This window comes from Pseudorasbora parva, chromosome 5 (assembly GCF_024679245.1).
Source record: "Pseudorasbora parva isolate DD20220531a chromosome 5, ASM2467924v1, whole genome shotgun sequence".
NCBI lineage: Eukaryota > Metazoa > Chordata > Actinopteri > Cypriniformes > Gobionidae > Pseudorasbora > Pseudorasbora parva.
In genome coordinates this window covers 13234161-13249825 of record NC_090176.1, presented here as the reverse complement: position 1 = coordinate 13249825, position 15665 = coordinate 13234161, and positions in this window count along the sequence as shown.

Below are 15665 nucleotides of genomic sequence, written 5' to 3'. Positions count from 1 at the left end.
TGGGCCTTTTTAGGCAAAGATGCGGCACTCATGGCAATGTGTAATCTGAATATGAGCCTAAAGTGGCCCATATGATAATTAATGAATATGGCCCAAATATCACAAACCAAATGTGGGCCACCTATGGGAAAAATCTGGCAAAACCGACAATGACTAATCTGGGTGTAAACCAAATATGGCCCGCATATGTTGCAGCAAATGTGGCCCAGTTATGTTATAACATATCTGGGCCAGTTTTGGCACATATGAGGGACAGTAATCACTGGCAAATCTGAATGTGAACCTAAAGTGGCCCACACTTGGCAAAGAAAATAAGGTCCGAATACTTTACATCAAATTTGGGCCACATTTGGCAAATATATGGCAAAGTCAGCACTGGCTAACCAGGGTGTGAGCCTAAACTGGCCCACACATAGTGCAGCAAATAAGGCCCAATTATGTTAAAACATATCTGGGCCATTTTTGGCAAAGGTGCGGGACAGTAATCACTGGCGAATCTGAATATGAACCTAAAGTGGGCCACACATGGAATTTGCAAATATGGCCTGGATACATTATACAAAATTTGGGCCACATTTGGCAAATGTATGGCAAAGTCAGCACTGGCTAACCAGGGTGTAAACCTAAACTGGCCCACATATAATGCAGCAAATGTGGCCCAATTAAGTATAAAACACCTGGCCCAGTTTTGGCAAAGATGAGGGACATTGATCACTGACGAATCTGAATGTGAACCTATTGTGGCCCACACATGGCAGAGCAAATATGGACCGAATACATAACAGCAAATTTGGGCCACATTTGGAAAATATATGGCAAAGTCAGCACTGGCTAACCAGGGAGTGAACCTAAACTGGCCCACATTAAGTGCAGCAAATGAGGCCCAATTATGTTAAAACATATCTGGGCCAGTTTTGGCAAAGGTGAGGGACAGTAATCACGAACAAATCTGAATGTGAACCTAAGGTGGCCCACACATGGTATAGCAAATATGGCCCGAACACATTACATCAAATTTGGGCCACATTTGGCAAATATATGGCAAAGCCAGCACTGGCTAACCAGGGTGTACACCTAAACTGGCCCACATTGAGTGCAGCAGATGAGGCCCGATTATGGTAAAACCTATCTGGGCCAGTTTTGGCAAAGGTGAGGGATAGTAATCACTTTCAAATCTGAATGTGAACCTAAAGTGGGCCACATATGGCATAGCAAATATGGCTCGAACACATTACACCAAATTTGGGCCACATTTGGCAAATTTATGGCAAAGTCAGCACTGGCCAACCAGGGTGTGAACCTAAACTGGCCCACATATAATGCAACAAATGTGGACCAGTTTTCTTAAAAAATATCTGGGCCAGTTTTGGCAAAGATGAGGGACAGTAATCACTAACCAATCTGAATGTGAACCTACAGTGGCCCACACATGGCATAGCAAATATGGGCCGAATACATTACATCAAATTTGGGCCACATTTGGCAAATATATGGCAAAGTCAACACTAGCTAACCAGAATGTGAGCCTAAACTGGCCCACATATAATGCAGCAAATGTGGCCCAGTTTTCTTAAAAACATATCTAGGCCAGTTTTGGCAAAGGTGAGGGATAGAAATCACTCGCAAATCTGAATATGAACCTAAAGTGGGCCACACATGGCATAGCAAATATGTGCCGAATACATTACACCAAATTTGGGCCACATTTGGCAAAAGTACAGCAAAGTCAGCACTGGCTAACCAGGATGTGAGCCTAAACTGGCCCACATATAATGCAGCAAATGTGGCCCAGTTTTCTTAAAAACATATCTGGGCCAGTTTTGGAGAAGGTGAGGGACAGTAATCACTAACAAATCTGAATGTGAACCTATGGTGGCCCAGACATGGCATAGCAAATATGGGCCGAATACATTACATCAAATTTGGGCCAGATTTGGAAAATATATGGCAAAGTCAACACTGGCTAACCAGGGTGTAAACCTAAACTGGCCCACATTAAGTGCTGCAAATGTGGCCCAATTATGTTAAAACATATCTGGGCCAGTTTTGGCAAAGGTGAGGGATAGAAATCACTCGCAAATCTGAATTTGAACCTAAAGTGGCCCAGATATGGCATAGCAAATATGGCCCGAATACATTACACCCAATTTGGGCCACATTTGGAAAATATATGGCAAAGTCAACACTGGCCAACCAGGGCTTGAACCTAAACTGGCCCACATTAAGTGCTGCAAATGTGGCCCAATTATGTTAAAACATATCTGGGCCAGTTTTGGCAAAGGTGAGGGATAGTAATCACTCGCAAATCTGAATATGAACCTAAAGTGGGCCACACATGGCATAGAAAAAAAGGCCCGAATACATTACATCAAATTTGGGCCACATTTGGCAAAAGTACAGCAAAGTCAGCACTGGCTAACCAGGATGTGAGCCTAAACTGGCCCACATTAAGTGCTGCAAATGTGGCCCAATTATGTTAAAACATATCTGGGCCAGTTTTGGTAAAGGTGAGGGATAGAAATCACTCGCAAATCTGAATATGAACCTAAAGTGGGCCACACATGGCATAGCAAATATGGCCCGAATACATTACACCAAATTTGGGCCACATTTGGCAAAAGTACAGCAAAGTCAGCACTGGCTAACCAGGATGTGAGCCTAAACTGGCCCACATATAATGCAGCAAATGTGGCCCAGTTTTCTTAAAAAAATATCTGGGCCAGTTTTGGCAAAGGTGAGGGATAGAAATCACTCGCAAATCTGAATATGAACCTAAAGTGGGCCACACATGGCATAGCAAATATGGCCTGAATACATTACACCAAATTTGGGCCACATTTGGCAAAAGTACAGCAATATCAGCACTGGCTAACCAGGATGTGAGCCTAAACTGGCCCACATATAATGCAGCAAATGTGGCCCAGTTTTCTTATAAACATATCTGGGCCAGTTTTGGAGAAGGTGAGGGATAGAAATCACTAACAAATCTGAATGTGAACCTATGGTGGCCCTGACATGGCATAGCAAATATGGGCCGAATACATTACACCAAATTTGGGCCAGATTTGGAAAATATATGGCAAAGTCAACACTGGCTAACCAGGGTGTAAACCTAAACTGGCCCACATTAAGTGCTGCAAATGTGGCCCAATTATGTTAAAACATAACTGGGCCAGTTTTGGCAAAGGTGAGGGACAGTAATTAATGGTGAATCTGAATTTGAACCTATGGTGGCCCAGACATGGCATAGCAAATATGGCCCGAATACATAACACCAAATTTGGGCCACATTTGGAAAATATATGGCAAAGTCAACACTGGCCAACCAGGGCTTGAACCTAAACTGGCCCACATTAAGTGCTGCAAATGTGGCCCAATTATGTTAAAACATATCTGGGCCAGTTTTGGCAAAGGTGAGGGATAGAAATCACTCGCAAATCTGAATATGAACCTAAAGCGGGCCACACATGGCATAGCAAATATGGCCCGAATACATTACACCAAATTTGGGCCACATTTGGCAAAAGTACAGCAAAGTCAGCACTGGCTAACCAGGATGTGAGCCTAAACTGGCCCACATATAATGCAGCAAATGTGGCCCAGTTTTCTTAAAAACATATCTGGGCCAGTTTTGGAGAAGATGAGGGACAGTAATCACTAACAAATCTGAATGTGAACCTATGGTGGCCCACACATGGCATAGCAAATATGGGCCGAATACATTACATCAAATTTGGGCCAGATTTGGAAAATATATGGCAAAGTCAACACTGGCTAACCAGGGTGTAAACCTAAACTGGCCCACATTAAGTGCTGCAAATGTGGCCCAATTATGTTAAAACATATCTGGGCCAGTTTTGGCAAAGGTGAGGGACAGTAATTACTGGTGAATCTGAATTTGAACCTAAAGTGGCCCAGACATGGCATAGCAAATATGGCCCGAATACATTACACCAAATTTGGGCCACATTTGGAAAATATATGGCAAAGTCAACACTGGCCAGTGGCTAACCAGGGCTTGAACCTAAACTGGCCCACATTAAGTGCTGCAAATATGGTCCAGTTTTCTTAAAAACATATCCAGGCCAGTTTTGGCAAAGGTGAGGGACAGTAATCCCTCGTGAATCTGAATATGAACCAAAAGTGGCCCATACATGGCATAGAACATATGGCCTGCACATAATACACCAAGTTTGGGCCACATTTGGCAAAAGTACGCCAAAGTCAGCACTGGCTAACCAGAGCGTGAGCCTAAACTGGCCCACATATTATGCAGCAAATGTGGCCCAATTTTATTAAAAAATATCTGGGCCAGTTTTGGCCAATAGGGACAGTAAATCTGATTGTGACCCTAAAGTGGCCCAGACATGGCATAGCCAATATGGCCAGAATACATTACACCAAATTTAGGCCACATTTGGCAAATATATGGCAAAGTCAGCACCGGCTAACCAGGCTGTAAACCTAAACTGGCCCATAAATAGTGCAGCAAATGAGGCCCAATTATGTTAAAACATATCTGGGGCAGTTTTGGCAAAGGTGAGGGACAGTAATCACTGGCAAATCTGAATGTGAACCTAAAGTGGCCCAGACATGGCATAGCAAATATGGCCCGAATACATTACACCAAATTTGGGCCACATTTGGTAAATGTACAGCAAAGTCAGCACTGGCTAACCAGGGTGTAAGCCTGTTAATAGTTAATAACATTTACAGCCATGTTTGCCAAATATACAGTACAGTTGACATGTAGCCTGACAAGCCAGACCCACATCAAGATGTTTGGTCTGGAAACTCATCATTGACAGCTCAATCTGAGGGGCGGATAAACGGCTGTCTGTCAAACTCCCTCTGCACGCGATAGGATAGCGCTACACCAACCAGAGCAACCAAGCAGAGCTCGTTGATAGATTAAACATTCGCCGTATCCGATCGGCTAAACTCCGAACACATCATCCCTTCTTAAGAATGACTTCAGTGCTGTTCTTTGTTCTTTTCTCAGAGAAAAGCTTAACTCCAAGTCTTCCAGAGTCGCTGTCAAAGCTGATTCGAAAGACCGCCGTTCGCCAGCTTCTGTGTTTACTAGAAGCACGCAAGCGCAACTCTGGCGTCATTATTTTAAGCCCCGACCACCAACTCTACACACGATGTGATTGGCCTGACCAGAGTTTGGCGTTTACAGCTCAGAAGGGTATTGAGAGTTGCTAGATGACACTCGCGGCAGATTAGATTTGCTGCCGCTAGGGTGTGTCTAGATTTCTAGGCTAGCTGACATGGAAAATATGCCATAAATATAATTACAGTTAATTTAGATGTATAGCTAAAAATGCCCACATTTGAAAATATGGCATAATACTTTGTAACGAAATTGGGCTATATTTGATAGGATGCAACTCTTAATTGTACACTTTAATTTGGACAAAAAGACTATATCAGTTGTGGATTGGCCTGCCTTGTGATAAAAAAAGTACATAACTTTAATTGTGTGTGTGTGTCTGTGTGTGTGTGTGTGTGTGTGTGTGTGAGGTGTGTGTACTTGTCTACCTATCTAACAGGGGACCTTGGCGTCGTTACACACTCACCAACAGGGGACCTCTGAGCCAAGAGGGGACATTTTTCAAGTCCCCTGTTGGTCATGCTTTAAATCATGTGAAAAGGAAGAAAAACACTAAAGAAATGCTCTGGTGATTTTTTAAATGTTTGACCAAGTAAGGACCTACAGGTGTGTGTGTTTAAATCATGTTAAAATCAAGAAACAACACTCTGGTGAATTTTTAAAAATTTTGACCAAGAGGGGACCTAAGAGTGTGTGAGTGTTTAAGGCCATGCTCAACAGCTCCCCTGTAGGCTGGAGCAGGAACTGTAATAGCCCTTAAACACACGTCGTTCACACACACACACACACACTCCTCTATTGTTTGAATGGCCTGCTGTCCTCTGACTCTAGAGCTGCTGTTTAACAGACTGCTTACTAAAGGAACAAACATTATATAGATTATATCTCTTTACTAAACACCCTGACTAGTTTCAAACTTTGCATTACTTTAAAATTAAATACTACAGGATCCAAGAAAAAACGATTAAAAAAACTTTATTAAATTATAAAGGGATCTCATTCAATGCTTTTGTAAATATTTTTTGTTTCTGTGTATATATATATATTAATGATAACATAATTTTAATAATAACATTTTAATGACAGTAGCCTATAATTATTGAAAAATAATGCATTATTTTATTTATCAAAAAAAAAAAAAGGTACGGTAAATGGGACAAACTTTGCATCTAAAGTTCTTTTAAACAAGTGTTAACATAGACATTATTAAAAACATTTTATTTTAGCCAAGTATTTGTAAAAATAATGTGTGACTTTTGGCCCATATAAAAGGCCCATCTTACCACCTTATACATTTATGAGCTTTTTAAACTAACCACTTTTGATTTATTTATGTTTAACAAAATGAATCAGGTCCCCTGTTAGATAGTAAATCACAACGCCTGTGTGTTTGCTGTGACATTTCTTATCATCACAAACACACTGCAAAGATTGAGTTTTTACAGCAATACCTGAGTTTAAAGGGTTAAATCAAGCAGAAATAGCTCTCTAATGTATTAATTGCAGGTCATTATTGAATAGTGATTACGTTACACACACACTGACTCAGGTCCCCTGTTAGATAGTAAATCACGACACCTGTGTGTTTGCTGTGACATTTCTTGTTGTCATAAACACACTGAAAAGATTTAGAGGTTTTACAGCAATAACTGAGTTTAAAGGGTTAAATCAAGCAGAAATAGCTCTCTAATGTATTAATTGCAGGTCATTATTAAATAGTGATTACGTTACACACACACTGACTCAGGTCCCCTGTTAGATAGTACATCATGACGCCTGTGTGTTTGCTGTAACATTTCTTATCATCACAAACACACTGTAAAGATTTAGAGTTTTTACAGCAATACCTGAGTTTAAAGGGTTAAATCAAGCAGAAATAGCTCTCTAATGTATTAATTGCAGGTCATTATTGAATAGTGATTATGTTACACACACACCGACTCAGGTCCCCTGTTAGATAGTAAATCACGACACCTGTGTGTTTGCTGTGACATTTCTTATCATCACAAACACACTGCAAAGATTTAGAGTTTTTACAGCAATAACTGAGTTTAAAGGGTTAAATCAAGCAGAAATAGCTCTCTAATGTATTAATTGCAGGTCATTATTGAATAGTGATTATGTTACACACACACCGACTCAGGTCCCCTGTTAGATAGTAAATCACGACACCTGTGTGTTTGCTGTGACATTTCTTATCATCACAAACACACTGCAAAGATTTAGAGTTTTTACAGCTATACCTGAGTTTAAAGGGTTAAATCAAGCAGAAATAGCTCTCTACTGTATTAATTGCAGGTCATTATTGAATAGTGATTATGTTACACACACACCGACTCAGGTCCCCTGTTAGATAGTAAATCACGACGCCTGTGTGTTTGCTGTGACATTTCTTATCATCACAAACACACTGCAAAGATTTAGAGTTTTTACAGCAATAACTGAGATTAAAGGGTTAAATCAAGCAGAAATAGCTCTCTAATGTATTAATTGCAGGTCATTATTGAATAGTGATTATGTTACACACACACCGACTCAGGTCCCCTGTTAGATAGTAAATCACGACACCTGTGTGTTTGCTGTGACATTTCTTATCATCACAAACACACTGCAAAGATTTAGAGTTTTTACAGCTATACCTGAGTTTAAAGGGTTAAATCAAGCAGAAATAGCTCTCTACTGTATTAATTGCAGGTCATTATTGAATAGTGATTATGTTACACACACACCGACTCAGGTCCCCTGTTAGATAGTAAATCACGACGCCTGTGTGTTTGCTGTGACATTTCTTATCATCACAAACACACTGCAAAGATTTAGAGTTTTTACAGCAATACCTGAGTTTAAAGGGTTAAATCAAGCAGAAATAGCTCTCTACTGTATTAATTGCAGGTCATTATTGAATAGTGATTATGTTACACACACACTCACTCAGGTCCCCTGTTAGATAGTAAATCACGACGCCTGTGTGTTTGCTGTGACATTTCTTGCTGTCATAAACACACTGCAAAGATTTAGAGTTTTTACAGCAATAAATGAGTTTAAAGGGTTAAATCAAGCAGAAATAGCTCTCTAATGTATTAATTGCAGGTCATTATTGAATAGTAATTACATTACACACACTGACTCAGGTCCCCTGTTAGATAGTAAATCACGACGCCTGTGTGTTTGCTGTGACATTTCTTGCTATCATAAACACGCTGTAAAGATTGAGTTTTTACAGCAATAACTGAGTTTTAAGGGTTAAATCAAGCAGAAATAGCTCTCTAATGTATTAATTGCAGGTCATTATTGAATAGTGATTACGTTACACACACACTGACTCAGGTCCCCTGTTAGATAGTAAATCACGACGCCTGTGTGTTTGCTGTGACATTTCTTATCATCACAAACACACTGTAAAGATTTAGAGTTTTTACAGCAATACCTGAGTTTAAAGGGTTAAATCAAGCAGAAATAGCTCTCTAATGTATTAATTGCAGGTCATTATTGAATAGTGATTACGTTACACACACACTGACTCAGGTCCCCTGTTAGATAGTAAATCACGACGCCTGTGTGTTTGCTGTGACATTTCTTGCTGTCATAAACACGCTGTAAAGATTGAGTTTTTACAGCAATAACTGAGTTTTAAGGGTTAAATCAAGCAGAAATAGCTCTCTAATGTATTAATTGCAGGTCATTATTGAATAGTGATTATGTTACACACACACTGACTCAGGTCCCCTGTTAGATAGTAAATCACGACGCCTGTGTGTTTGCTGTGACATTTCTTATCATCACAAACACACTGCAAAGATTTAGAGTTTTTACAGCAATACCTGAGTTTAAAGGGTTAAATCAAGCAGAAATAGCTCTCTAATGTATTAATTGCAGGTCATTATTGAATAGTGATTACGTTACACACACACTGACTCAGGTCCCCTGTTAGATAGTAAATCACGACGCCTGTGTGTTTGCTGTGACATTTCTTATCATCACAAACACACTGCAAAGATTTAGAGTTTTTACAGCAATACCTGAGTTTAAAGGGTTAAATCAAGCAGAAATAGCTCTCTAATGTATTAATTGCAGGTCATTATTGAATAGTGATTACGTTACACACACACCGACTCAGGTCCCCTGTTAGATAGTAAATCACGACACCTGTGTGTTTGCTGTGACATTTCTTATCATCACAAACACACTGCAAAGATTTAGAGTTTTTACAGCAATAACTGAGTTTAAAGGGTTAAATCAAGCAGAAATAGCTCTCTAATGTATTAATTGCAGGTCATTATTGAATAGTGATTATGTTACACACACACCGACTCAGGTCCCCTGTTAGATAGTAAATCACGACACCTGTGTGTTTGCTGTGACATTTCTTATCATCACAAACACACTGCAAAGATTTAGAGTTTTTACAGCTATACCTGAGTTTAAAGGGTTAAATCAAGCAGAAATAGCTCTCTACTGTATTAATTGCAGGTCATTATTGAATAGTGATTATGTTACACACACACCGACTCAGGTCCCCTGTTAGATAGTAAATCACGACGCCTGTGTGTTTGCTGTGACATTTCTTATCATCACAAACACACTGCAAAGATTTAGAGTTTTTACAGCAATACCTGAGTTTAAAGGGTTAAATCAAGCAGAAATAGCTCTCTACTGTATTAATTGCAGGTCATTAGTGAATAGTGATTACGTTACACACACACTCACTCAGGTCCCCTGTTAGATAGTAAATCACGACGCCTGTGTGTTTGCTGTGACATTTCTTATCATCACAAACACACTGCAAAGATTTAGAGTTTTTACAGCAATACCTGAGTTTAAAGGGTTAAATCAAGCAGAAATAGCTCTCTACTGTATTAATTGCAGGTCATTATTGAATAGTGATTACGTTACACACACACTCACTCAGGTCCCCTGTTAGATAGTAAATCACGACGCCTGTGTGTTTGCTGTGACATTTCTTGCTGTCATAAACACACTGCAAAGATTTAGAGTTTTTACAGCAATAAATGAGTTTAAAGGGTTAAATCAAGCAGAAATAGCTCTCTAATGTATTAATTGCAGGTCATTATTGAATAGTGATTACATTACACACACACTGACTCAGGTCCCCTGTTAGATAGTAAATCACGACGCCTGTGTGTTTGCTGTGACATTTCTTGCTATCATAAACACGCTGTAAAGATTGAGTTTTTACAGCAATAACTGAGTTTTAAGGGTTAAATCAAGCAGAAATAGCTCTCTAATGTATTAATTGCAGGTCATTATTGAATAGTGATTACGTTACACACACACTGACTCAGGTCCCCTGTTAGATAGTAAATCACGACGCCTGTGTGTTTGCTGTGACATTTCTTATCATCACAAACACACTGTAAAGATTTAGAGTTTTTACAGCAATACCTGAGTTTAAAGGGTTAAATCAAGCAGAAATAGCTCTCTAATGTATTAATTGCAGGTCATTATTGAATAGTGATTACGTTACACACACACTGACTCAGGTCCCCTGTTAGATAGTAAATCACGACGCCTGTGTGTTTGCTGTGACATTTCTTGCTGTCATAAACACGCTGTAAAGATTGAGTTTTTACAGCAATAACTGAGTTTTAAGGGTTAAATCAAGCAGAAATAGCTCTCTAATGTATTAATTGCAGGTCATTATTGAATCGTGATTACATTACACACACTGACTCAGGTCCCCTGTTAGATAGTAAATCACGACGCCTGTGTGTTTGCTGTGACATTTCTTATCATCACAAACACACTGTAAAGATTTAGAGTTTTTACAGCAATACCTGAGTTTAAAGGGTTAAATCAAGCAGAAATAGCTCTCTAATGTATTAATTGCAGGTCATTATTGAATAGTGATTACATTACACACACACTGACTCAGGTCCCCTGTTAGATAGTAAATCACGACGCCTGTGTGTTTGCTGTGACATTTCTTATCATCACAAACACACTGCAAAGATTTAGAGTTTTTACAGCAATACCTGAGTTTAAAGGGTTAAATCAAGCAGAAATAGCTCTCTACTGTATTAATTGCAGGTCATTAGTGAATAGTGATTACGTTACACACACACTGACTCAGGTCCCCTGTTAGATAGTAAATCACGACACCTGTGTGTTTGCTGTGACATTTCTTATCATCACAAACACACTGCAAAGATTTAGAGTTTTTACAGCAATACCTGAGTTTAAAGGGTTAAATCAAGCAGAAATAGCTCTCTACTGTATTAATTGCAGGTCATTATTGAATAGTGATTATGTTACACACACACTCACTCAGGTCCCCTGTTAGATAGTAAATCACGACGCCTGTGTGTTTGCTGTGACATTTCTTGCTGTCATAAACACACTGCAAAGATTTAGAGTTTTTACAGCAATAAATGAGTTTAAAGGGTTAAATCAAGCAGAAATAGCTCTCTAATGTATTAATTGCAGGTCATTATTGAATAGTGATTACATTACACACACTGACTCAGGTCCCCTGTTAGATAGTAAATCACGACGCCTGTGTGTTTGCTGTGACATTTCTTGCTGTCATAAACACGCTGTAAAGATTGAGTTTTTACAGCAATAACTGAGTTTTAAGGGTTAAATCAAGCAGAAATAGCTCTCTAATGTATTAATTGCAGGTCATTATTGAATAGCGATTACGTTACACACACACTGACTCAGGTCCCCTGTTAGATAGTAAATCACGACGCCTGTGTGTTTGCTGTGACATTTCTTATCATCACAAACACACTGTAAAGATTTAGAGTTTTTACAGCAATACCTGAGTTTAAAGGGTTAAATCAAGCAGAAATAGCTCTCTAATGTATTAATTGCAGGTCATTATTGAATAGTGATTACGTTACACACACACTGACTCAGGTCCCCTGTTAGATAGTAAATCACGACGCCTGTGTGTTTGCTGTGACATTTCTTGCTGTCATAAACACGCTGTAAAGATTGAGTTTTTACAGCAATAACTGAGTTTTAAGGGTTAAATCAAGCAGAAATAGCTCTCTACTGTATTAATTGCAGGTCATTATTGAATAGTGATTATGTTACACACACACTGACTCAGGTCCCCTGTTAGATAGTAAATCACGACGCCTGTGTGTTTGCTGTGACATTTCTTATCATCACAAACACACTGCAAAGATTTAGAGTTTTTACAGCAATAACTGAGTTTAAAGGGTTAAATCAAGCAGAAATGGCTCTCTAATGTATTAAATGCAGGTCATTATTGAATAGTGAATATGTTACACACACACTGACTCAGGTCCCCTGTTAGATAGTAAATCACGACGCCTGTGTGTTTCTCTCCTCAACTCCCACAACCCCCCACTCACAATTTACATTTCAATAAGGGAAGACTTGAAAAACCAGTTTGTGAACCACAGGCCAATAGAGCTCAAACTACCAATGTGGCAGAACCCTTCTCAAATAAACTAGAGAAGATGCTGGGATTTGCCCTGCCAAACTAAACTAAATTACAGTTTTTACAATCGCTAGGCCACATTTCTCAATACTTTGGTCATTTTCAAAACTTGTTCTCCAAACCAACTTTCTGCTTCACAGCAGTTATTTCACATTCAAAATCCACAAAAACTAACAAAACACTTAATTCATGTCTCAAATCAAGTGCCAATGATCCACAGTTTAGCTTGCTCAGACTGAAGTTGTGATCACTGTGTGAAGAGTTTTGAAAAAGTGACCAACATTTGTTTGACAAATTTGAGAGTGCCAGAGACTTTAACTACGGAGAATATTCTGAGCACAGTGTGTGATGTTATTGAGATATTTTATGAAACTTTTTAGAGGTGACAAAAGTGAGAGTTCCAGAGTATCGAGCTGAAGAAAAAATTCTGAGCACAGCGTGTGATGCTGTTGAGATCCCTTCTGAAACTTTAGAGGAGACACATATGAGCAATCCAGTCTCTCTAGCCAAGGAGACAAATCAGAGCACAGTATGTGATGTTGTTGAGATCTCTTATGAAACTTTAGTGGAGATAAACATGAGAGAATGTCATTTTTTGTCTCAGGATAAACATGTGAGAAGCAGGAGACTTAGCCTTATGTCTCAATTTGATTCACTTGATCTCATTTCTGTCTAGGAGAAAGATGTGAGTTGAGAAGGAGATCTCAGGTTTGATTTTCCTTTCCTCTAGGTTGGCCTTTGGTTCACAAACTGGGTTTTTAGGGCCCTATAAAATCCGTTTTATTTTTTCCCAAATTCCGTTTTTTTCCGTTTAAATTTTTGCAAATTCCGTTTTTTCCGTTTTAATTTTTGCAGATTCTTTTTTTCCGTTAAAATGTTTGGTAGTTCAGTTTTTTTTTACCCTTTACTGTTATTTTGGTGAAAAAAGAGTGTGCTTTTAATGTTAATATAATACAACATAAAACAAAAAATAGGAATGACCTTAAATATATCGAGGTAACAAACATCACATTTACTTTTTAGGACAAATATGATATTTAACATAACACTGCACTTCAAATACTTCAAATATTAATGGTTATTAGCTTTAAAATTTCCGGTAAAATAAATTATAATAGTTTATATAAGTTAAAATGAAAGTGCTCCATTAGCTTTTTCTTTCAAGTACATTTTTTTTAAAAGAACTAAAAAAATAAAAAAATCATAAGAATCATCTTTTACAGTACTCTTAAGTACTCTTAAGTAAAACATTTAAATTTGAAAATTAACATAAAAAAAAACACATTTCACCATGAAATCATGTAGTGAATTGTTCTGTGTGTTTAACAATCACCATTATGATTTCCAGAGCTGTGAAAAATAAAAATACACGAAAACACAACACTGCCTGAAGTTTTTTTCCCCCAACTTCAAAGGCCCCTTTAAATGATTAAAACTAGATGCTTAATTTTAACTTTAAGGTTACTTATCATGTAAACTAGCCATATACAGCATGTTAAATGCATGTTTGGAACAGAGGGGAAAACGGTCGCATTTGCAGCAGATATGCATTGCTGCCTAATGTGCACATTATAAATCAAAGCACGAGATGACAGGGGTCGAGCAGAACACCGGAAAATCTGACAGAATGGACAATATTTGTCTGTATGTGCAATACACGAGCGCGGCTCCCGCTCTCCATACGCAAAGCTTCTGCGCGTGCAGTGTGAAACCGCCGTTAGCGTCGAGTTTCTTAACTTTTTCGCTGCCGAAAGCAGAGCCGTGGAGACCAACTTCGCTGTACTTTCATTGTTTTGACGGGCGAGCTGAAATGACGGGAGGGGTTGTGTCGCTTCCCCCGGTCTGCACTTTCCTCAGACATACGTTCTTAACCCACACGACACAGAATTTCATTACAAATATGTAAAATTCCGGGGAAATCTGCGTTAACACCAGATTCCGCATTAATATGCCAATTCCGCGATTCCGTCCGCGATTCCGTGATCGCGGAAATTATAGGGCCCTAGGTTTTCAATTCTTCCCTTATTTATTATTATTAAAATGTAAATTGTGTGTGTGTGTGTGTGTGTGGGGGGGGGGGGGGGGGGGTTGTGTGGATCTACTGTGTTTGTAGACCCGGTTTACAGCAGTTAGTTCACCTACAAATGAAAATTAGCCCATGATTTACTCACTCTCAAGTCATCCCAAGTGTATATAACATTCTTTTTTTAAATGAATAAAATCTGAGTTATTTAAATTTATATTAAAAAAGTCCTGGCTCTTCCCAGCTTTAAAATGCCAGTGCCTTGTCGGTCCATAAAAGTGCATCTAACCATCATATAACTGATCCACACAGTAACTGATCCATAGACTAAAATACTAGCTTTCGGTTTTCAGTGCCACACGAATCACATTGAGCTTAAAGGACAACTCCGGTGAGAAATGACCCTTGGGGTAATTAACAGATGGTTACCGAGTAGATCGTTCTCTGGGATGCGGTTTCACGAATTTAAAGAGTTTTATCTCTAAACACAGATTAGCTTATAATGTCTATGGGGCATGGAATAAGTGAAATTAAATCTCTAGTTAATACCACTAACAAGGCAGCATAATGAGTGTCCCTACATGCAAACCGAAGCATTGAGAACTTGTTAGAGTACAAACGGTTTAATAAGAAGATACTTTATAAAGACAGTACATTACACGTTTACAGACTGCAGCCATCTTGGAAAACAGTCTCGACGACTCGAGCCACGAACGCTGTGCTAAGTGAGCTGGTCGATAGGAATTAAGTTTGTGAAATCTAATTACATGGACTTTTTTTTTTCTTTTTTTTCTCCACTGCGTTCAGTGCTTTCTTCCGGAAACAACGGCCCATATGAGATTCCAAGTCACAGTTCATCACTTAGAACAGCGTTCGTCACTCAAATCTGTTTTTAGAGATAAAACTCTTTACACTTGATTTCCATGAAAACGCATCCCACAGAAAGATCTACTCTGTAACCATCTGTTAATTACCCCTATAGGGTCATTTCTCACCGGAGTTGTCCTTTAAAGAGTAACCCTTCTTCACCCATGAATATTTGACGTATGTGCACTGACAAACACTGAAGAGAGAAGATAGAGCTAAACAAATCT